The sequence below is a fragment of the Myxine glutinosa genome, chromosome 1 (assembly GCF_964187855.1).
Source record: "Myxine glutinosa chromosome 1, kmMyxGlut1.1, whole genome shotgun sequence".
Lineage (NCBI taxonomy): Eukaryota > Metazoa > Chordata > Myxini > Myxiniformes > Myxinidae > Myxine > Myxine glutinosa.
In genome coordinates this window covers 121,628,240-121,654,788 of record NC_136261.1, presented here as the reverse complement: position 1 = coordinate 121,654,788, position 26,549 = coordinate 121,628,240, and positions in this window count along the sequence as shown.

Sequence of the window (26,549 nt, the reverse complement as noted above, 5' to 3'; positions counted from 1 at the left end):
GGGGAGCTAGAAATATTGCACAAGAGAAAGCTAGAACTATTACATAACTGCGCGGAGAGCTAGAAATATTGTACAAGAGAAAGCTAGAACTATTACCTAACTGCTCGGAGAGCTAGAAATATTGCACGAGAGAAAGCTAGAACTATTACATAACTGCTCGGAGAGATAGAAATATTGCACAAGAGAAAGCGAGAACTATTACATAACTGCTTGGAGAGCGAGAAATATTGCACAAGAGAAAGCTAGAACTATTACATAACTGCTCGGAGAGCTAGAAATATTGCACAAGAGAAAGCGAGAACTATTACATAACTGCTCAGAGAGATAGAAATATTGCAAAAGAGAAAGCTAGAACTATTACATAACTGCTCGGAGAGCGAGAAATATTGCACAAGAGCAAGCTAGAACTATTACATAACTGCTCTGAGAGCGAGAAATATTGCACAAGAGAAAGCTAGAACTATTACGTAACTGCACGGAGAGCCAGAAATATTGCACAAGAGAACGCTAGAACTATTACATAATTGCTCAGAGAGCAAGAAATATTGCAGAAGAGAAAGCTAGAACGATTACACAACTGCTCGGAGAGCGAGAAATATTGCACAAGAGAAAGCCAGAACTATTACATAACTGCTCAGAGAGCAAGAAATATTGCACAAGAGAAAGCTAGAACTATTACATAACTGTTCAGAGAGCTAGAAATATTGCAAAAGAGAAAGCTAGAACTATTACATAACTGCTCGGAGAGCTAGAAATATTGCACAAGAGCAAGCTAGAACTATTATGTAACTGTTCAGAGCTAGAAATATTGCACAAGAGAAAGCTAGAGCTATTACATAACTGCTCGGAGAGCTAGAAATATTGCACAAGAGAAAGCTAGAACTATTACATAACTGCTCGGAGAGCTAGAAATATTGCACAAGAGAAAGCTAGAACTATTACATAACTGCTCGGAGAGCTAGAAATATTGCACAAGAGAAAGCCAGAACTATTACATAACTGCTCGGAGACCTAGAAATATTGCACAAGAGAAAGCTAGAACTATTACATAACTGCTCGGAGAGCTAGAAATATTGCACAAGAGAAAGCTAGAACTATTAGGTAACTACTCCGAGAGCAAGAAATATTGCACAAGAGAAAGCCAGAACTATTACATAACTGCTCAGAGAGCTAGAAATATTGCACAAGAGAAAGCTAGAACTATTACATAACTGCTCGGAGAGCTAGAAATATTGCACAAGAGAAAGCTAGAACTATTACATCACTGCACGGAGAGCCAGAAATATTGCACGAGAGAAAGCTAGAACTATTACATAACTGCTCGGAGAGACAGAAATATTTCACAAGAGAAAGCTAGAACTATTACATAACTGCCTGGAGAGCTAGAAATATTGCACAAGAGAAAGCTAGAACTATTACATAACTGCACGGAGAGCGAGAAATATTGTACAAGAGAAAGCTAGAACTATTACTTAACTGCTCGGAGAGCTAGAAATATTGCACGAGAGAAATCTAGAACTATTACAAAACTGCTCGGAGAGATAGAAATATTGCACAAGAGAAAGCTAGAACTATTACATAACTGCCTGGAGAGCTAGAAATATTGCACAAGAGAAAGCTAGAACTATTACATTACTGCACGGAGAGCAAGAAATATTGTACAAGAGAAAGCCAGAACTATTACATAACTGCTCGGTGAGCTAGAAATTATGCACAAGAGAAAGCCACAACTATTACATAACTGCTCATAGATATAGAAATATTGCACAAGAGAAAGCTAGAACTATTGCATAACTGCTCGGAGAGTTAGAAATATTGCACAAGTTAAAGCCAGAACTATTACATAACTGCTCGGAGAGCTAGAAATATTGCACAAGAGAAAGCTAGAACTATTACATAACTGCCCAGAGAGCTAGAAATATTGCACAAGAGAAAGCCAGAACTATTACATAACTGCTCGGAGAGAAAGAAATCTTGCACAAGAGAAAGCTAGTACTATTACATAACTGTTCGGTGAGCTAGAAATATTGCACAAGAGAAAGCTAGAACTATTACATAACTGCTTGGAGAGCTAGAAATATTGCACAAGAGAAAGCTAGAACTATTACATAACTGCTCGGGGAGCTAGAAATATTGCACAAGAGAAAGCTAGAACTATTACATAACTGCTCAGAGAGCCAGAAATATTGCAAAAGAGAAAGCTAGAACTATTACATAACTGCTCGGAGAGCGAGAAATATTGCACAAGAGCAAGCTAGAACTATTACGTAACTGCTCTGAGAGCGAGAAATATTGCGCAAGAGAAAGCTAGAACTATTACGTAACTGCACGGAGAGCCAGAAATATTGCACAAGAGAACGCTAGAACTATTACATAATTGCCCAGAGAGCAAGAAATATTGCAGAAGAGAAAGCTAGAACGATTACATAACTGCTCGGAGAGCGAGAAATATTGCACAAGAGAAAGCCAGAACTATTACATAACTGCTCGGAGAGCGAGAAATATTGCACAAGAGAAAGCAAGAACTATTACATAACTGTTCAGAGAGCTAGAAATATTGCAAAAGAGAAAGCTAAAACGATTACATAACTGCTCGGAGAGCTAGAAATATTGCACAAGAGCAAGCTAGAACTATTATGTAACTGTTCAGAGCTAGAAATATTGCACAAGAGAAAGCTAGAGCTATTACATAACTGCTCGGAGAGCTAGAAATATTGCACAAGACAAAGCCAGACCTATTACATAACTGCTCGGAGACCTAGAAATATTGCACAAGAGAAAGCTAGAACTATTACATAACTGCTCGGAGACCTAGAAATATTGCACAAGAGAAAGCTAGAACTATTACATAACTACTCGGAGAGCGAGAAATATTGCACAAGAGAAAGCCAGAACTATTACATACCTGCTCAGAGAGCTAGAAATATTGCACAAGAGAAAGCTAGAACTATTACATAACTGCTCGGAGAGCTAGAAATATTGCACAAGAGAAAGCTAGAACTATTACATCACTGCACGGAGAGCCAGAAATATTGCACAAGAGAATGCTAGAACTATTACATAATTGCTCAGAGAGTAAGAAATATTGCAGAAGAGAAAGCTAGAACTATTACATAACTGCTCGGAGAGCTAGAAGTATTGCACAAGATAAAGCTAGAACTATTAAATAACTGATCGGAGAGCTAGAATATTGCACAAAGGAAAGCTAGAACTATTACATAACTGCCCGGAGAGCTAGAAATATTGCACAAGAGAAAGCCAGAACTATTACATAACTGCTCGGAGAGCTAGAAATATTGCACAAGAGAAAGCTAGAACTATTACCTAACTGCTTGGAGAGCTAGAAATATTGCACGAGAGAAAGCTAGAACTATTACATAACTGCTCGGAGAGACAGATATATTTCACAAGAGAAAGCTAGAACTATTACATAACTGCCTGGAGAGCTAGAAATATTGTACAAGAGAAAGCTAGAACTATTACCTAACTGCTCGGAGAGCTAGAAATATTGCACGAGAGAAATCTAGAACTATTACATAACTGCACGGAGAGATAGAAATATTGTACAAGAGAAAGCTAGAACTATTACCTAACTGCTCGGAGAGTTAGAAATATTGCACGAGAGAAATCTAGAACTATTACATAACTGCTCGGAGAGATAGAAATATTGCACAAGAGAAAGCTAGAACTATTACATAACTGCCTGGAGAGCTAGAATTATTGCACAAGAGAAAGCTAGAACTATTACATTACTGCACGGAGAGCTAGAAATATTGTACAAGAGAAAGCCAGAACTATTACATAACTGCTCGGTGAGCTAGAAATTATGCACAAGAGAAAGCCACAACTATTACATAACTGCTCATAGAGATAGAAATATTGCACAAGAGAAAGCTAGAACTATTGCATAACTGCTCGGAGAGTTAGAAATATTGCACAAGTGAAAGCCAGAACTATTACATAACTGCTCGGAGAGCTAGAAATATTGCACAAGAGAAAGCTAGAACTATTACATAACTGCCCAGAGAGCAAGAAATATTGCACAAGAGAAAGCGAGAACTATTACATAACTGCTCGGAGAGAAAGAAATCTTGCACAAGAGAAAGCTAGTACTATTACATAACTGTTCGGTGAGCTAGAAATATTGCACAAGAGAAAGCTAGAACTATTACATAACTGCTTGGAGAGCTAGAAATATTGCACAAGAGCAACCTCGAACTATTATGTAACTGTTCAGAGCTAGAAATATTGCACAAGAGAAAGCTAGAGCTATTACATAACTGCTCCGAGAGCTAGAAATATTGCACAAGAGAAAGCTAGAACTATTACATAACTGCTCGGAGAGCGAGAAATATTGCACAAGAGAAAGCTAGAAGTATTACATAACTGCTCGGAGAGCGAGAAATATTGCACAAGAGAAAGCCAGAACTATTACATAACTGCTCGGAGACCGAGAAATGTTGCACAAGAGAAAGCTAGAACTATTACATAACTGCTCGGAGAGCTAAAAATATTGCACAAGAGAAAGCTAGAACTATTAGGTAACTACTCGGAGAGCGAGAAATATTGCACAAGAGAAAGCCAGAACTATTACATAACTGCTCAGAGAGCTAGAAATGTTGCACAAGAGAAAGCTAGAACTATTACATAACTGCTCGGAGAGCTAGAAATATTGCACAAGAGAAAGCTAGAACTATTACATAACTGCACGGAGAGCCAGAAATATTGCACAAGAGAATGCTAGAACTATTACATAATTGCTCAGAGAGTAAGAAATATTGCAGAAGAGAAAGCTAGAACTATTACATAACTGCTCGGAGAGCTAGAAATATTGCACAAGAGAAAGCTAGAACTATTACATAACTGCTCGGGGAGCTAGAAATATTGCACAAGAGAAAGCTAGAACTATTACAGAACTGCTCAGAGAGCCAGAAATATTGCAAAAGAGAAAGCTAGAACTATTACATAACTGCTCGGAGAGCGAGAAATATTGCACAAGAGCAAGCTAGAACTATTACGTAACTGCTCTGAGAGCGAGAAATATTGCACAAGAGAAAGCTAGAACTATTACGTAACTGCACGGAGAGCCAGAAATATTGCACAAGAGAACGCTAGAACTATTACATAATTGCTCAGAGAGCAAGAAATATTGCAGAAGAGAAAGCTAGAACGATTACATAACTGCTCGGAGAGCGAGAAATATTGCACAAGAGAAAGCAAGAACTATTACATAACTGCTCGGAGAGCGAGAAATATTGCACAAGAGAAAGCAAGAACTATTACATAACTGTTCAGAGAGCTAGAAATATTGCAAAAGAGAAAGCTAAAACGATTACATAACTGCTCGGAGAGCTAGAAATATTGCACAAGAGCAACCTAGAACTATTATGTAACTGTTCAGAGCTAGAAATATTGCACAAGAGAAAGCTAGAGCTATTACATAACTGCTCCGAGAGCTAGAAATATTGCACAAGAGAAAGCTAAAACTATTACATAACTGCTCGGAGAGCGAGAAATATTGCACAAGAGAAAGCTAGAACTATTACATAACTGCTCGGAGAGCTAGAAATATTGCACAAGAGAAAGCCAGAACTATTACATAACTGCTCGGAGACCTAGAAATATTGCACAAGAGAAAGCTAGAACTATTACATAACTGCTCGGAGAGCTAGAAATATTGCACAAGAGAAAGCTAGAACTATTAGGTAACTACTCGGAGAGCGAGAAATATTGCACAAGAGAAAGCCAGAACTATTACATAACTGCTCAGAGAGCTAGAAATATTGCACAAGAGAAAGCTAGAACTATTACATAACTGCTCGGAGAGCTAGAAATATTGCACAAGAGAAAGCTAGAACTATTACATAACTGCACGGAGAGCCAGAAATATTGCACAAGAGAATGCTAGAACTATTACATAATTGCTCAGAGAGTAAGAAATATTGCAGAAGAGAAAGCTAGAACTATTACATAACTGCTCGGAGAGCTAGAAGTATTGCACAAGATAAAGCTAGAACTATTAAATAACTGATCGGAGAGCTAGAATATTGCACAAGGGAAAGCTAGAGTTATTACATAACTGCTCGGAGAGCTAGAAATATTGCACAAGAGAAAGCCAGAACTATTACATAACTGCTCGGAGAGCTAGAAATATTGCACAAGAGAAAGCCAGAACTATTACATAACTGCTCGGAGACCTAGAAATATTGCACAAGAGAAAGCTAGAACTATTACATAACTGCTCGGAGAGATAGAAATATTGCACAAGAGAAAGTTAGAACTATTACATAACTGCCTGGAGAGCTAGAAATATTGCACAAGAGAAAGCTAGAACTATTACATAACTGCACGGAGAGCTAGAAATATTGTACAATAGAAAGCTAGAACTATTACCTAACTGCTCGGAGAGCTAGAAATATTGCACGAGAGAAAGCTAGAACTATTTCATAACTGCTCGGAGAGATAGAAATATTGCACAAGAGAAAGCTAGAACTATTACATAACTGCCTGGAGAGCTAGAAATATTGCACAAGAGAAAGCTAGAACTATTACATAACTGCACGGAGAGCTAGAAATATTGTACAAGAGAAAGCCAGAACTATTACATAACTGCTCGGTGAGCTAGAAATTATGCACAAGAGAAAGCCACAACTATTACATAACTGCTCATAGAGATAGAAATATTGCACAAGAGAAAGCTAGAACTATTGCATAACTGCTCGGAGAGTTAGAAGTATTGCACAAGAGAAAGCCAGAACTATTACATAACTGCTCGGAGAGCTAGAAATATTGCACAAGAGAAAGCTAGAACTATTACATAACTGCCCAGAGAGCTAGAAATATTGCACAAGAGAAAGCCAGAACTATTACATAACTGCTCGGAGAGAAAGAAATATTGCACAAGAGAAAGCTAGTACGATTACATAACTGCTCGGTGAGCTAGAAATATTGCACAAGAGAAAGCTAGAACTATTACATTACTGCTTGGAGAGCTAGAAATATTGCACAAGAGAAAGCTAGAACTATTACATAACTGCTCGGAGAGCGAGAAATATTGCACAAGAGAAAGCTAGAACTATTACATAACTGCTCAGAGAGCTAGTAATATTGCAAAATAGAAAGCTAGAACTATTACATAACTGCTCGGAGAGCTAGAAGTATTGCACAAGAGAAAGCTAGAACTATTACATAACTGATCGGAGAGCTAGAAATATTGCACAAGAGAAAGCTAGGACTATTACATAACTGCACGGAGAGCCAGAAATATTGCACAAGAGAACGCTAGAACTATTACATACTTGCTCAGAGAGCAAGAAATATTGCAGAAGAGAAAGCTAGAACTATTACATAACTGCTCGGAGAGCGAGAAGTATTGCACAAGATAAAGCTAGAACTATTAAATAACTGATTGGAGAGCTAGAATATTGCACAAGGGAAAGCTAGAACTATTACATAACTGCTCGGAGAGCGAGAAATATTGCACAAGAGAAAGCCAGAACTATTACCTAACTGCTCGGAGAGCTAGAAATATTGCACGAGAGAAAGCTAGAACTATTACATAACTGCTCGGAGAGATATAAATATTGCACAAGAGAAAGCCAGAACTATTACATAACTGCTCGGTGAGCTAGAAATCATGCACAAGAGAAAGCCAGAACTTTTACATAACTGCTCCTTGAGATATAAATATTGCACAAGAGAAAGCTAGAACTATTGCATAACTGCTCGGTGAGCTAGAGATATTGCACGAGAGAAAGCTAGAACTATTACATAACTGCTCGGAGAGATATAAATATTGCACAAGAGAAAGCCAGAACTATTACATAACTGCTCATAGAGATATAAATATTGCACAAGAGAAAGCCAGAACTATTACATAACTGCTCGGTGAGCTAGAGATCACGCACAAGAGAAAGCCAGAACTATTACATAACTGCTCATAGAGATATAAATAGTGCACAAGAGAAAGCCAGAACTATTACATAACTGCTCGGTGAGCTAGAAATCATGCACAAGAGAAAGCCAGAACTATTACATAACTGCTCATAGAGATATAAATATTGCACGAGAGAAAGCTAGAACTATTGCATAACTGCGCGGAGAGCGAGATATATTGCACGAGAGAAAGCTAGAACTATTACATAACTGCGCGGAGAGCTAGAAATATTGTACAAGAGAAAGCCAGAACGATTACATAACTGCTCGTTGAGCTAGAAATCATGCACAAGAGAAAGCCAGAACTATTACATAACTGCTCATAGAGATATAAATATTGCACAAGAGAAAGCTAGAACTATTGCATAACTGCTCAGAGAGCAAGAAATATTGCAGAAGAGAAAGCTAGAACTATTACATAACTGCTCGGAGAGCGAGAAGTATTGCACAAGATAAAGCTAGAACTATTAAATAACTGATCGGAGAGCTAGAATATTGCACAAGGGAAAGCTAGAACTATTACATAACTGCTCGGAGAGCTAGAAATATTGCACAAGAGAAAGCCAGAACTATTACCTAACTGCTCGGAGAGCGAGAAATATTGCACGAGAGAAAGCTAGAACTATTAAATAACTGCTCGGAGAGATATAAATATTGCACAAGAGAAAGCCAGAACTATTACATAACTGCTCGGTGAGCTAGAAATCATGCACAAGAGAAAGCCAGAACTATTACATAACTGCTCATAGAGATATAAATATTGCACAAGAGAAAGCTAGAACTATTGCATAACTGCTCGGTGAGCTAGAAATATTGCACGAGAGAAAGCTAGAACTATTACATAACTGCTCGGAGAGATATAAATATTGCACAAGAGAAAGCCAGCACTATTACATAACTGCTCGGTGAGCTAGAAATCATGCACAAGAGAAAGCCAGAACTATTACATAACTGCTCATAGAGATATAAATATTGCACAAGAGAAAGCCAGAACTATTACATAACTGCTCGGTGAGCTAGAAATCATGCACAAGAGAAAGCCAGAACTATTACATAACTGCTCATAGAGATATAAATATTGCACAAGAGAAAGCCAGAACTATTACATAACTGCTCGGTGAGCTAGAAATCATGCACAAGAGAAAGCCAGAACTATTACATAACTGCTCATATAGATATAAATATTGCACAAGAGAAAGCTAGAACTATTGCATAACTGCACGGAGAGCTAGAAATATTGCACAAGAGAAAGCCAGAACTATTACATAACTGCTCGGTGAGCTAGAAATCATGCACAAGAGAAAGCCAGAACTATTACATAACTGCTCATATAGATATAAATATTGCACAAGAGAAAGCTAGAACTATTGCATAACTGCGCGGAGAGCTAGAAATATTGTACAAGAGAAAGCCAGAACGATTACATAACTGCTCGGTGAGCTAGAAATCATGCACAAGAGAAAGCCAGAACTATTACATAACTGCTCGGAGAGCTAGAAATATTGCACAAGAGAAAGCGAGAACTATTACATAACTGCTCAGAGAGATAGAAATATTGCAAAAGAGAAAGCTAGAACTATTACATAACTGCTCGGAGAGCGAGAAATATTGCACAAGAGCAAGCTAGAACTATTACATAACTGCTCTGAGAGCGAGAAATATTGCACAAGAGAAAGCTAGAACTATTACGTAACTGCACGGAGAGCCAGAAATATTGCACAAGAGAACGCTAGAACGATTACATAATTGCTCAGAGAGCAAGAAATATTGCAGAAGAGAAAGCTAGAACGATTACACAACTGCTCGGAGAGCGAGAAATATTGCACAAGAGAAAGCCAGAACTATTACATAACTGCTCAGAGAGCAAGAAATATTGCACAAGAGAAAGCTAGAACTATTACATAACTGTTCAGAGAGCTAGAAATATTGCAAAAGAGAAAGCTAGAACTATTACATAACTGCTCGGAGAGCTAGAAATATTGCACAAGAGCAAGCTAGAACTATTATGTAACTGTTCAGAGCTAGAAATATTGCACAAGAGAAAGCTAGAGCTATTACATAACTGCTCGGAGAGCTAGAAATATTGCACAAGAGAAAGCTAGAACTATTACATAACTGCTCGGAGAGCTAGAAATATTGCACAAGAGAAAGCTAGAACTATTACATAACTGCTCGGAGAGCTAGAAATATTGCACAAGAGAAAGCCAGAACTATTACATAACTGCTCGGAGACCTAGAAATATTGCACAAGAGAAAGCTAGAACTATTACATAACTGCTCGGAGAGCTAGAAATATTGCACAAGAGAAAGCTAGGACTATTAGGTAACTACTCCGAGAGCAAGAAATATTGCACAAGAGAAAGCCAGAACTATTACATAACTGCTCAGAGAGCTAGAAATATTGCACAAGAGAAAGCTAGAACTATTACATCACTGCACGGAGAGCCAGAAATATTGCACGAGAGAAAGCTAGAACTATTACATAACTGCTCGGAGAGACAGAAATATTTCACAAGAGAAAGCTAGAACTATTACATAACTGCCTGGAGAGCTAGAAATATTGCACAAGAGAAAGCTAGAACTATTACATAACTGCACGGAGAGCGAGAAATATTGTACAAGAGAAAGCTAGAACTATTACCTAACTGCTCGGAGAGCTAGAAATATTGCACGAGAGAAATCTAGAACTATTACAAAACTGCTCGGAGAGATAGAAATATTGCACAAGAGAAAGCTAGAACTATTACATTACTGCCTGGAGAGCTAGAAATATTGCACAAGAGAAAGCTAGAACTATTACATTACTGCACGGAGAGCTAGAAATATTGTACAAGAGAAAGCCAGAACTATTACATAACTGCTCGGTGAGCTAGAAATTATGCACAAGAGAAAGCCACAACTATTACATAACTGCTCATAGATATAGAAATATTGCACAAGAGAAAGCTAGAACTATTGCATAACTGCTCGGAGAGTTAGAAATATTGCACAAGTTAAAGCCAGAACTATTACATAACTGCTCGGAGAGCTAGAAATATTGCACAAGAGAAAGCTAGAACTATTACATAACTGCCCAGAGAGCGAGAAATATTGCACAAGAGAAAGCCAGAACTATTACATAACTGCTCGGAGAGAAAGAAATCTTGCACAAGAGAAAGCTAGTACTATTACATAACTGTTCGGTGAGCTAGAAATATTGCACAAGAGAAAGCTAGAACTATTACATAACTGCTTGGAGAGCTAGAAATATTGCACAAGAGAAAGCTAGAACTATTACATAACTGCTCGGGGAGCTAGAAATATTGCACAAGAGAAAGCTAGAACGATTACATAACTGCTCAGAGAGCCAGAAATATTGCAAAAGAGAAAGCTAGAACTATTACATAACTGCTCGGAGAGCGAGAAATATTGCACAAGAGCAAGCTAGAACTATTACGTAACTGCTCTGAGAGCGAGAAATATTGCACAAGAGAAAGCTAGAACTATTACGTAACTGCACGGAGAGCCAGAAATATTGCACAAGAGAACGCTAGAACTATTACATAATTGCCCAGAGAGCAAGAAATATTGCAGAAGAGAAAGCTAGAACGATTACATAACTGCTCGGAGAGCGAGAAATATTGCACAAGAGAAAGCCAGAACTATTACATAACTGCTCGGAGAGCGAGAAATATTGCACAAGAGAAAGCAAGAACTATTACATAACTGTTCAGAGAGCTAGAAATATTGCAAAAGAGAAAGCTAAAACGATTACATAACTGCTCGGAGAGCTAGAAATATTGCACAAGAGCAAGCTAGAACTATTATGTAACTGTTCAGAGCTAGAAATATTGCACAAGAGAAAGCTAGAGCTATTACATAACTGCTCCGAGAGCTAGAAATATTGCACAAGAGAAAGCTAGAACTATTACATAACTGCTCGGAGAGCGAGAAATATTGCACAAGAGAAAGCTAGAACTATTACATAACTGCTCGGAGAGCGAGAAATATTGCACAAGAGAAAGCCAGAACTATTACATAACTGCTCGGAGACCTAGAAATATTGCACAAGAGAAAGCTAGAACTATTACATAACTGCTCGGAGAGCGAGAAATATTGCAGAAGAGAAAGCTAGAACTATTAGGTAACTACTCGGAGAGCGAGAAATATTGCACAAGAGAAAGCCAGAACTATTACATAACTGCTCGGAGAGCTAGAAATATTGCACAAGAGAAAGCCAGACCTATTACATAACTGCTCGGAGACCTAGAAATATTGCACAAGAGAAAGCTAGAACTATTACATAACTGCTCGGAGACCTAGAAATATTGCACAAGAGAAAGCTAGAACTATTACATAACTACTCGGAGAGCGAGAAATATTGCACAAGAGAAAGCCAGAACTATTACATACCTGCTCAGAGAGCTAGAAATATTGCACAAGAGAAAGCTAGAACTATTACATAACTGCTCGGAGAGCTAGAAATATTGCACAAGAGAAAGCTAGAACTATTACATCACTGCACGGAGAGCCAGAAATATTGCACAAGAGAATGCTAGAACGATTACATAATTGCTCAGAGAGTAAGAAATATTGCAGAAGAGAAAGCTAAAACTATTACATAACTGCTCGGAGAGCTAGAAGTATTGCACAAGATAAAGCTAGAACTATTAAATAACTGATCGGAGAGCTAGAATATTGCACAAAGGAAAGCTACAACTATTACATAACTGCCCGGAGAGCTAGAAATATTGCACAAGAGAAAGCCAGAACTATTACATAACTGCTCGGAGAGCTAGAAATATTGCACAAGAGAAAGCTAGAACTATTACCTAACTGCTTGGAGAGCTAGAAATATTGCACGAGAGAAAGCTAGAACTATTACATAACTGCTCGGAGAGACAGAAATATTTCACAAGAGAAAGCTAGAACTATTACATAACTGCCTGGAGAGCTAGAAATATTGTACAAGAGAAAGCTAGAACTATTACCTAACTGCTCGGAGAGCTAGAAATATTGCACGAGAGAAATCTAGAACTATTACATAACTGCACGGAGAGATAGAAATATTGTACAAGAGAAAGCTAGAACTATTACCTAACTGCTCGGAGAGCTAGAAATATTGCACGAGAGAAATCTAGAACTATTACATAACTGCTCGGAGAGATAGAAATATTGCACAAGAGAAAGCTGGAACTATTACATAACTGCCTGGAGAGCTAGAATTATTGCACAAGAGAAAGCTAGAACTATTACATTACTGCACGGAGAGCTAGAAATATTGTACAAGAGAAAGCCAGAACTATTACATAACTGCTCGGTGAGCTAGAAATTATGCACAAGAGAAAGCCACAACTATTACATAACTGCTCATAGAGATAGAAATATTGCACAAGAGAAAGCTAGAACTATTGCATAACTGCTCGGAGAGTTAGAAATATTGCACAAGTGAAAGCCAGAACTATTACATAACTGCTCGGAGAGCTAGAAATATTGCACAAGAGAAAGCTAGAACTATTACATAACTGCCCAGAGAGCGAGAAATATTGCACAAGAGAAAGCGAGAACTATTACATAACTGCTCGGAGAGAAAGAAATCTTGCACAAGAGAAAGCTAGTACTATTACATAACTGTTCGGTGAGCTAGAAATATTGCACAAGAGAAAGCTAGAACTATTACATAACTGCTTGGAGAGCTAGAAATATTGCACAAGAGAAAGCTAGAACTATTACATAACTGCTCGGGGAGCCAGAAATATTGCACAAGAGAAAGCTAGAACTATTACATAACTGCTCAGAGAGCCAGAAATATTGCAAAAGAGAAAGCTAGAACTATTACATAACTGCTCGGAGAGCGAGAAATATTGCACAAGCGCAAGCTAGAATATTACGTAACTGCTCTGAGAGCGAGAAATATTGCACAAGAGAAAGCTAGAACTATTACGTAACTGCACGGAGAGCCAGAAATATTGCACAAGAGAACGCTAGAACTATTACATAATTGCTCAGAGAGCAAGAAATATTGCAGAAGAGAAAGCTAGAACGATTACATAACTGCTCGGAGAGCGAGAAATATTGCACAAGAGAAAGCCAGAACTATTACATAACTGCTCGGAGAGCGAGAATTATTGCACAAGAGAAAGCAAGAACTATTACATAACTGTTCAGAGAGCTAGAAATATTGCAAAAGAGAAAGCTAAAACGATTACATAACTGCTCGGAGAGCTAGAAATATTGCACAAGAGCAACCTAGAACTATTATGTAACTGTTCAGAGCTAGAAATATTGCACAAGAGAAAGCTAGAGCTATTACATAACTGCTCCGAGAGCTAGAAATATTGCACAAGAGAAAGCTAGAACTATTACATAACTGCTCGGAGAGCGAGAAATATTGCACAAGAGAAAGCTAGAAGTATTACATAACTGCTCGGAGAGCAAGAAATATTGCACAAGAGAAAGCCAGAACTATTACATAACTGCTCGGAGACCGAGAAATATTGCACAAGAGAAAGCTAGAACTATTACATAACTGCTCGGAGAGCTAAAAATATTGCACAAGAGAAAGCTAGAACTATTAGGTAACTACTCGGAGAGCGAGAAATATTGCACAAGAGAAAGCCAGAACTATTACATAACTGCTCAGAGAGCTAGAAATATTGCACAAGAGAAAGCTAGAACTATTACATAACTGCTCGGAGAGCTAGAAATATTGCAAAAGAGAAAGCTAGAACTATTACATAACTGCACGGAGAGCCAGAAATATTGCACAAGAGAATGCTAGAACTATTACATAATTGCTCAGAGAGTAAGAAATATTGCAGAAGAGAAAGCTAGAACTATTACATAACTGCTCGGAGAGCTAGAAATATTGCACAAGAGAAAGCTAGAACTATTACATAACTGCTCGGGGAGCTAGAAATATTGCACAAGAGAAAGCTAGAACTATTACAGAACTGCTCAGAGAGCCAGAAATATTGCAAAAGAGAAAGCTAGAACTATTACATAACTGCTCGGAGAGCGAGAAATTTTGCACAAGAGCAAGCTAGAACTATTACGTAACTGCTCTGAGAGCGAGAAATATTGCACAAGAGAAAGCTAGAACTATTACGTAACTGCACGGAGAGCCAGAAATATTGCACAAGAGAACGCTAGAACTATTACATAATTGCTCAGAGAGCAAGAAATATTGCAGAAGAGAAAGCTAGAACGATTACATAACTGCTCGGAGAGCGAGAAATATTGCACAAGAGAAAGCAAGAACTATTACATAACTGCTCGGAGAGCGAGAAATATTGCACAAGAGAAAGCAAGAACTATTACATAACTGTTCAGAAAGCTAGAAATATTGCAAAAGAGAAAGCTAAAACGATTACATAACTGCTCGGAGAGCTAGAAATATTGCACAAGAGCAACCTAGAACTATTATGTAACTGTTCAGAGCTAGAAATATTGCACAAGAGAAAGCTAGAGCTATTACATAACTGCTCCGAGAGCTAGAAATATTGCACAAGAGAAAGCTAGAACTATTACATAACTGCTCGGAGAGCGAGAAATATTGCACAAGAGAAAGCTAGAACTATTACATAACTGCTCGGAGAGCTAGAAATATTGCACAAGAGAAAGCCAGAACTATTACATAACTGCTCGGAGACCTAGAAATATTGCACAAGAGAAAGCTAGAACTATTACATAACTGCTCGGAGAGCTAGAAATATTGCACAAGAGAAAGCTAGAACTATTAGGTAACTACTCGGAGAGCGAGAAATATTGCACAAGAGAAAGCCAGAACTATTACATAACTGCTCAGAGAGCTAGAAATATTGCACAAGAGAAAGCTAGAACTATTACATAACTGCTCGGAGAGCTAGAAATATTGCACAAGAGAAAGCTAGAACTATTACATAACTGCACGGAGAGCCAGAAATATTGCACAAGAGAATGCTAGAACTATTACATAATTGCTCAGAGAGTAAGAAATATTGCAGAAGAGAAAGCTAGAACTATTACATAACTGCTCGGAGAGCTAGAAGTATTGCACAAGATAAAGCTAGAACTATTAAATAACTGATCGGAGAGCTAGAATATTGCACAAGGGAAAGCTAGAGTTATTACATAACTGCTCGGAGAGCTAGAAATATTGCACAAGAGAAAGCCAGAACTATTACAGAACTGCTCGGAGAGCTAGAAATATTGCACAAGAGAAAGCCAGAACTATTACATAACTGCTCGGAGACCTAGAAATATTGCACAAGAGAAAGCTAGAACTATTACATAACTGCTCGGAGAGATAGAAATATTGCACAAGAGAAAGTTAGAACTATTACATAACTGCCTGGAGAGCTAGAAATATTGCACAAGAGAAAGCTAGAACTATTACATAACTGCACGGAGAGCTAGAAATATTGTACAAGAGAAAGCTAGAACTATTACCTAACTGCTCGGAGAGCTAGAAATATTGCACGAGAGAAAGCTAGAACTATTTCATAACTGCTCGGAGAGATAGAAATATTGCACAAGAGAAAGCTAGAACTATTACATAACTGCCTGGAGAGCTAGAAATATTGCACAAGAGAAAGCTAGAACTATTACATAACTGCACGGAGAGCTAGAAATATTGTACAAGAGAAAGCCAGAACTATTACATAACTGCTCGGTGAGCTAGAAATTATGCACAAGAGAAAGCCACAACTATTACATAACTGCTCATAGAGATAGAAATATTGCACAAGAGAAAGCTAGAACTATTGCATAACTGCTCGGAGAGTTAGAAGTATTGCACAAGAGAAAGCCAGAACTATTACATAACTGCTCGGAGAGCTAGAAATATTGCACAAGAGAAAGCTAGAACTATTACATAACTGCCCAGAGAGCTAGAAATATTGCACAAGAGAAAGCCAGAACTATTACATAACTGCTCGGAGAGAAAGAAATATTGCACAAGAGAAAGCTAGTACGATTACATAACTGCTCGGTGAGCTAGAAATATTGCACAAGAGAAAGCTAGAACTATTACATTACTGCTTGGAGAGCTAGAAATATTGCACAAGAGAAAGCTAGAACTATTACATAACTGCTCGGAGAGCGAGAAATATTGCACAAGAGAAAGCTAGAACTATTATATAACTGCTCAGAGAGCTAGTAATATTGCAAAATAGAAAGCTAGAACTATTACATAACTGCTCGGAGAGCTAGAAGTATTGCACAAGAGAAAGCTAGAACTATTACATAACTGATCGGAGAGCTAGAAATATTGCACAAGAGAAAGCTAGGACTATTACATAACTGCACGGAGAGCCAGAAATATTGCAGAAGAGAAAGCTAGAACTATTACATAACTGCTCGGAGAGCTAGAAGTATTGCACAAGATAAAGCTAGAACTATTAAATAACTGATTGGAGAGCTAGAATATTGCACAAGGGAAAGCTAGAACTATTACATAACTGCTCGGAGAGCTAGAAATATTGCACAAGAGAAAGCCAGAACTATTACCTAACTGCTCGGAGAGCTAGAAATATTGCACGAGAGAAAGCTAGAACTATTACATAACTGCTCGGAGAGATATAAATATTGCACAAGAGAAAGCCAGAACTATTACATAACTGCTCGGTGAGCTAGAAATCATGCACAAGAGAAAGCCAGAACTTTTACATAACTGCTCATAGAGATATAAATATTGCACAAGAGAAAGCTAGAACTATTGCATAACTGCTCGGTGAGCTAGAGATATTGCACGAGAGAAAGCTAGAACTATTACATAACTGCTCGGAGAGATATAAATATTGCACAAGAGAAAGCCAGAACTATTACATAACTGCTCATAGAGATATAAATATTGCACAAGAGAAAGCCAGAACTATTACATAACTGCTCGGTGAGCTAGAGATCATGCACAAGAGAAAGCCAGAACTATTACATAACTGCTCATAGAGATATAAATAGTGCACAAGAGAAAGCCAGAACTATTACATAACTGCTCGGTGAGCTAGAAATCATGCACAAGAGAAAGCCAGAACTATTACATAACTGCTCATAGAGATATAAATATTGCACGAGAGAAAGCTAGAACTATTGCATAACTGCGCGGAGAGCGAGATATATTGCACGAGAGAAAGCTAGAACTATTACATAACTGCGCGGAGAGCTAGAAATATTGTACAAGAGAAAGCCAGAACGATTACATAACTGCTCGTTGAGCTAGAAATCATGCACAAGAGAAAGCCAGAACTATTACATAACTGCTCATAGAGATATAAATATTGCACAAGAGAAAGCTAGAACTATTGCATAACTGCTCAGAGAGCAAGAAATATTGCAGAAGAGAAAGCTAGAACTATTACATAACTGCTCGGAGAGAGAGAAGTATTGCACAAGATAAAGCTAGAACTATTAAATAACTGATCGGAGAGCTAGAATATTGCACAAGGGAAAGCTAGAACTATTACATAACTGCTCGGAGAGCTAGAAATATTGCACAAGAGAAAGCCAGAACTATTACCTAACTGCTCGGAGAGCTAGAAATATTGCACGAGAGAAAGCTAGAACTATTAAATAACTGCTCGGAGAGATATAAATATTGCACAAGAGAAAGCCAGAACTATTACATAACTGCTCGGTGAGCTAGAAATCATGCACAAGAGAAAGCCAGAACTATTACATAACTGCTCATAGAGATATAAATATTGCACAAGAGAAAGCTAGAACTATTGCATAACTGCTCGGTGAGCTAGAAATATTGCACGAGAGAAAGCTAGAACTATTACATAACTGCTCGGAGAGATATAAATATTGCACAAGAGAAAGCCAGAACTATTACATAACTGCTCGGTGAGCTAGAAATCATGCACAAGAGAAAGCCAGAACTATTACATAACTGCTCATAGAGATATAAATATTGCACAAGAGAAAGCCAGAACTATTACATAACTGCTCGGTGAGCTAGAAATCATGCACAAGAGAAAGCCAGAACTATTACATAACTGCTCATAGAGATATAAATATTGCACAAGAGAAAGCCAGAACTATTACATAACTGCTCGGTGAGCTAGAAATCATGCACAAGAGAAAGCCAGAACTATTACATAACTGCTCATATAGATATAAATATTGCACAAGAGAAAGCTAGAACTATTGCATAACTGCGCGGAGAGCTAGAAATATTGCACAAGAGAAAGCCAGAACTATTACATAACTGCTCGGTGAGCTAGAAATCATGCACAAGAGAAAGCCAGAACTATTACATAACTGCTCATATAGATATAAATATTGCACAAGAGCAAGCTAGAACTATTGCATAACTGCGCGGAGAGCTAGAAATATTGTACAAGAGAAAGCCAGAACGATTACATAACTGCTCGGTGAGCTAGAAATCATGCACAAGAGAAAGCCAGAACTATTACATAACTGCTCATAGAGATATAAATATTGCACAAGAGAAAGCTAGAACTATTGCATAACTGCTCGGAGAGTTAGAAATATTGCACAAGAGAAAGCCAGAACTATTACATAACAGCTCGGAGAGCTAGAAATATTGCACAAGAGAAAGCTAGAACTATTACATAACTGCTTGGAGAGCTAGAAATATTGCACAAGAGAAAGCTAGAACTATTACGTAATTGTTGGGAGAGATATAAATATTGTGTAACAATAATATTTAGATCGATAACAAAAATAAATCATAAACATCCTAATAATTTTTGCTCCTAGTTGTGATAACTTTTCATTTGTTTTTCAATTTTTAAAAGAGCAAACTGCATCACTGGCAGCCCCCAAAACAGAGAGGCGTTTGATCAAAACGCACAATTTGTTAGCGTAACCTATTTTTGCATAAGATAGTTTAAACTGTATGATATCCCGCATAAAGCTGAGAACTTATTAAAAGTCAGTGACAGCAGGTCCAAATGCAGCACTCAATGTCTCACTCAATTGGCACTATTGTACGCCAGCAGGCTGATGGGGCATGCAATCACAGCTCCCTCTACCATGGTCGTCTAATTGCCCTTACCTCTGAATGGCTTATTAGGGAACCAGTGAACCGTCTCCGGAGAGCTCTCGGTTGATGTTCTATTGAGATGTTCTAAAGGTTTGTGTTGTGAACGCCGCGTGCACCGCGTGCTGAGGCTGCAGAGAGTGCAGCCTCCAGTACCAAACCTCTCAGCACACACATTGACTGCACTCAAGTGGTCCTTAATGAAGCTTATGTCGAATTATACCCACAAAGACTATTTCTTCTTCTTCAAACCAGCATGCAAAGCTCCCTTGTATACACTGTTTAAAAATATCCGGTTTTGGTGAAATTTTACTCGAAAATATCACGGATCATATTCTACACTCAGATATTATTGCTCAAACAAGTACCGTTTCTAAAAATTCTTAATTCCATGTCTGGTACCAGAAAATATTTTTCATTATATTTCTCTACTTCTCTTTCATCCCAAGGCATATTTTGCCAAATCTGCAACACTTAACAATGAGCTTTTAATAATGGTATATCTTTCATTGAAAAACACGTTTATGATAGTTTTACAACAATGACATAGCAATGCAGGGTATTCAAAAACCTCGATGAATGACATACAAATGCGGATTCGTGCCGAAAAGGTACCATAATGTGTGTGTGTGTGTGTGTGTGTGTGTGTGTGTGTGTGTGTGTGTGTGTGTGTGTGTGTGTGTGTGAGTCTGTGCACGTGAGTATGCATGTGTGTGAGTATGTATGTGTATGTGTGTGCATGTGTGAGTGTGCATGTCTGTGTGAGTATGTGTGTGTATTTGTGTGTGTATTTGTGTGAGTATGTGTGTGTATTTGTGTGTATGTATGTAAATTGTTTTTTGCCTGCTATCCCCACACACGAGTGGGCATCAGGAGATGGAACAAAGATCTACCAGGTCTCAAAGTATTCACCTCCACAGTGTGTGTGTGTGTGTGTGTGTGTGTGTGTGTGTGTGTGTGTGTGTGTGTGTGTGTGTGTGTCTGTGTATCTTAATGATGATGTCAGAGGTGCCTCCATTATGATGTCATAATTCGACAAGTACAAAACTTCATCCAATCAAGATGAAATTTCTTGAGCATAACCTAGGAATAAATTAGTTTAGAAAAAAAAGATGACGTCATTGGTCACGTGGTTCGCCCGCCATATTAGTTTTAACACAAAGCCTTCAAAACCACTGAAAATACATCCTGGCGAGGGTTTGCAATCTCTGATTGCTCTTTCTTGTTTCAGTTGTAGCGCACTCCTTTGAGCTTTCTCATCTTGGTTCAATTTCCACCGACTATAATGTGAATTTGGACGGTTCCATTCAAAGTTTTTCCAACAAAAAGGACGTGCCTAATGCTGAAGAAAACAGGCCGATGAGCAGAGTGTTATATGACCATGATTTTCACAAATCCTAAGAAAGATAGAAATGTTACAACATACTGGGAAAAATATAAATGTACCTGCTTTTGCATACAGGACAATGGAAAGTGGGAAAAGCGGGAAGAGTGAAGTGTTCCCTGTTTGTATGTTATCACTTAAATTTGAGGTGGTGGTTAAATCTGAGGTGGTGGTTACATCTTAGGTGGTAAATCACTTTGCAATATCATTTCAAATGTGCCGTGAAGGTTAGAGCTTTGGTTTAATACATTAATGTGTATCCAACTATACGAGAGGAGTTTTAAAACTTCAACAAAGGAGATGCAATAGAACCGAGACATATTTATTTATTTTTCAAAATATCTATTATATAAAACTCTTTATAACCACTGACTGCCTGACTCACTCACTGATATTAATGTTGGGTACCTTCCCAACATTAATTGTAAACATTGTAATTTCTGTGATTGTAAGCTGTATAATAAACATGACAATAATGTCCGTAAATGAAAAAAAAAACCTTCCGTAAATAAAAATGTATGTTAAAAAAATCATTAACACGTCCGTTTAAAAAAAAACTTCAATCAATATCTATCATTTGAAACTTGTAATTTCTATAACTGTAAACTGTGAAATGAAAATCTCAATGAAAATTTACGTAAAAATCGTAAATACATCCGTAAAATAAATAAATCTATCTATAATTCCACTAATCTCTGTGTGTGTGTGTGTGTGTGTGTGTGTGTGTGTGTGTCTGTGTGTGTGTTTGTTTGTTTGTCTGTGACCGCTGTTTCTCGACAACCACGGGTCCGATATACTTGCAACTTGCCAGGTATATTGCTGGGGACCCGAGGATGTGCCTTTTCAAGGTTTGAAATTAATCGGACAAGTAGTTACCGAGCTATGTCCAAAAAACGATTCAACCAATCAGAGAGCAGCGAGCTATCACGTGTGCCGAACGTGGCGAACAGACTCTGCCTCGGACGGCACATTTGAGAGCGTATTCATTTATTTCACGTTGGCAAACTATGTTGGCGTTAAACTATGTTTTAAAACTAATTAAAACTAATTTGCGATTCTTTCGCTTTCCTGCGCGTTTGTGCATGCTATGGCGATTTCTTTACCAAACTCCGCAAGCCGTTCGCTTTGGACCAAACCATTTCATGTAAATAGAGGGGGGGGGATTGTCACCGTACTCGCAAGCCGTTCGCTTTGGACCAAACCATTTCATGTAAATAGAGGGGGGGGGGATATAATTTTAGATATAGATATAGTACGGGCATGCCCTAGTACTCTAAATTGATATTCTGCAGTAGGTTGGTGATGCTTGCCTATAATCATAAAGCTATTTATGAATTATGTACCTACGTACGAAGCACGATTTGTTATTGCGTACACGATGTGTAAGCATAACCCACTCGTATTTATATATATAATTAGTAAGCAAATATATATATATATATATATATATATATATATATATATAAATATATGAAAATCTGTATTACATATATATATATATATATATATATATATATATATATATATATATAAATAAATATATAAATGGATTTGTATTTATTTATATACTTCATTATACTCCTCTTGGTGTGTCTTGGACTACTGTGAGTTTCTTTGTCGGAGATCATTTTGAACGAACCACATTTAAAAGCTGCGATGGCGAAGTCGGCGTTAAGTGTGAGACCGATGCACAGTAACATCGTCGGGCGTTGTGGCATTTTGCAACACAATCCATTAGTTCGATGCAAAAACACATTTTCTATAGCATCCCTGTTTGTTTGCTGATTTATGTTCGGAGGCTCAAAGCATTTTGCAAAAATACATAAATGCAGTTACAGATGATTGGACTGAAACAGTGATTTTAGCTGCTTCATTACTCTTGCCTCGGAATGAATCCACAATGAAGAAGGATGGTTTTCATATTGGCTATCTGTACGTTGCAGGGGGTTACCCCCTTAAAAGCACAGCCTTTATTCGCACTGCAAGCCTTCAGCTTTCTTTCTGAACACATTACGTCTGCATCTTTAAACAAACACACCTGCATGCTCTGTTATGTTCAATATACACTTCACGGCATCACTTCTTGATTAATTTTTTTGCTTGTTATTATACAGAAAGAAATTGATTCTGACTGCCCAGCCAAAGCAGATTGTGGACGACTTTGTTTTGCAAAGCGGTTAATGTGCCGTTTTTATTTTGTGCCAAAAAGCATTAAAATCATTTCTACAATTGAGCATTTTCAAGAGCCACTCGTTTATGTTATGTTTATGAATATTTTGGACATTTTGCTGTGTAGTTGTTCTGATGTTCAGTTACCCTTATTCTTTATATAACCTTGATTGTTTCAGCAAGTGTCTCCGTAGTTGACAATTCTGCTTGGCTCAACTGACATTGTCCGATGTCCGATAAATGAAATTATAAACTCGATTCTAAAGAGTGGATGCCTTTGCAAATTTGGAGCATCATTTTTTGTTTGTTTAAAAAAATGAGGTGAGCAAGTATGTATATATATATATATATATATATGTATATATATATATATATATATATATATATATATATATATATATACATATATATATATATATATATATATATATATATTACACTGTTCTAATGTGCGTCAATATACCGTATCGTCATACACTACTTGTGGGTTGTTCAGAAGGTTCTCACAACAAGAAAGTCACAACAGTTCAAGACATTTTACTATAATTCACCAAATGTCCATCTGTCTGTCTGTCCATTCAAAGGTACCGTAAAAACTGCTGAACCGATCGCAACGATATTTTGGGTGGGTAATCCTGGGATCTCCAGGAGTAAAATAGGCTATTTCGTTTTCCCAATTTCAGCGTTGGTCTCCAGCATTCTCAGGTTTGGACTCCCGCATAACATTCGCGTTCGCATAACGTTCATTGTGACGATGTTGTTTTCCCGGGTGCCGCACAAACGGCTGCACAGATCGCTGCACGGCTGCACTGATCGGACTCGGTGACCTCAGACAAAGACCTTTTATAAGGACACGGGTTGAATCCCTGCTTGAGAGAATTCCAACCCCCTCCCCGCCATCACGGCTGTCTCTCCAACTTACAATCCCACGAGATATGCGGAAAGGACAACCCAAAACCAATATAAACATCATTAAACATCATTCGTATATAAACATCACTAAAAGTAAATAATGACCTCAGCCAAAGTTCAAATGACGTGAGTTTAATCTTTACATGAAAGAATTCCACATAGCTATTTTGGTGGTGTATTCGCTAACAGATCGCTGTCTCCCTCGATCTTGCCAAGGCCGTAACACAGATCGGCTCAAAATCCTTTTAACTGTTGATTTGGTAGTTTTTACAATGAGGGAAACACGTATCGGGAGTACATACGACATCGGGAGGACTAACTGCACGCGTCTTCAGTATCAAGCTTAAATCTGTCATGGCGAATCTGAAGAGCGGAATGTTTGGAGAAGTGGTGGGCTACTTCGGCATGAAGGAGGATCAGAAACGTGGACTCCCACACTGCCACATCCTGCTGATACTTGCTCCCGCATGACGTTATTTTCCCGGGTGCCACACAAATGGCTGCACCGATCGAGATTTAATGGATGTTTATATAAATCGTTTAAAAGAAAAAAAGCCTTCAATTTCTGATATTTAGCCTTTTCATTTGGGCCTTCCAATTGAAGCCCCGCCCGTAGGGCGGGTACCGTTGCTAGTTAAACAAAATTAAGAAAAGAGAGAATTTATTTATTTATTTTTTACTTATTTTCTTACTAATTAGATAGACTCTAGACTATTGTGAGTATCTTCTTGCATATAACGTTTTGAATATCCCTCATAGGTGTTGTCCTACTGATCATCCGTCACTCTTTCTACCAAAATCGGATATGAGAATGAGGTTCTGTATTACAGTAAGACTTTTCAATACAAAATTATCTTTTCTCCCGTTGCTGCATTTAATGGACAATTGCTGTAGTATGTTCTTTTTATATAATTGTACAGAACTTATCTATGAACCATATGCAGGACAAAGGCATAAGGAAAATTCACAGAAATCACCACAAATCAGCATTGTTCATAAGATCTGAACCTGAGATCTCAGCGTCACAATAAACAACTGAGACAGGAGACCTAAAGAAGTAACTCCAATCAACTTACTGTCCTATTTCAATATATATTTACAATAGAGATATATTTACATGGGGAATGCATATTGATAGTACTAGGTCGTACAGACGTACACAAACCTCCCACAATGTAAAAAGTCAGCACATGATGATATGACATGACTGGTGCTGTCATATATCTTCTTTTTTTTATATTTATTTATTATTATTCGTTTTTTGATAGTACTCGGTGGTACACAAACTTCCCACAATGTAAAAAGTCAGCACATGATGATATGACATGACTGGTGCTGTCATATATCTTTTTATTTATTTTTTATTTTAATTTTTTTATTATTCTTTTTTTGATAGTACTACGTGGTACACAAGCCTCCCACAATGTAAAAAGTCAGCACATGATGATATGACATGACTGTTGCTGTCATTGAGCTTTTATAATAGAAAATAGCCACAACCAAGTCCCTTGTGCTCAAAACATGACTCTCCCCACATCCCAAAGCCCCAAACTCTCACCCTCCTAGATCTGCACAAAGGCTCCCACCACAAACTTTTGTTACTGCTTTATCGTAGACTCCAGCGGTTCCTCGTCTCACTCCAAATGCCGCCTTTTCAGTGTATGTCTTGTGTGGAATTCCATAAGGTCCATAGACTCAGCATTTCGTTGTACAATGTTCTTCCATGCCGTTTGTTTAAACATCTTTTGTTAGCTACACATTGGGTCTTAACACAAGAGAACTGTGCTCTTGCTTATATAGAAATAAAGCTTTGGCCTTTCTCTGTCCGACATTGACAGGTCTGTCTTACAGATAGAAAGCGACGCTCCAATTTTCAAATGTTGAGGACACCTATGTCTATATACAAGGTGAGGACACCTATACACAAGGGGAAAGGTGACCCTCTGGAGTGTGGCTCGTACCGAGCGATAAAATTATTGGAGCATGGAATGAAGGTATTGGAAAGGGTGTTGGAGAGGAGGATAAGGAAGAAGGTGAAGATCGACGAAATGCAGTTTGGATTTATGCCAGGAAGAGGAACGACAGACGCGCTCTTTATTGTGAGGCAGTTGCAGGAGAAGTACATGGAGAAGAGGAAGAAGTTGTTTCTTGGGTTTGTTGATCTGGAGAAAGCATTCGATAGGG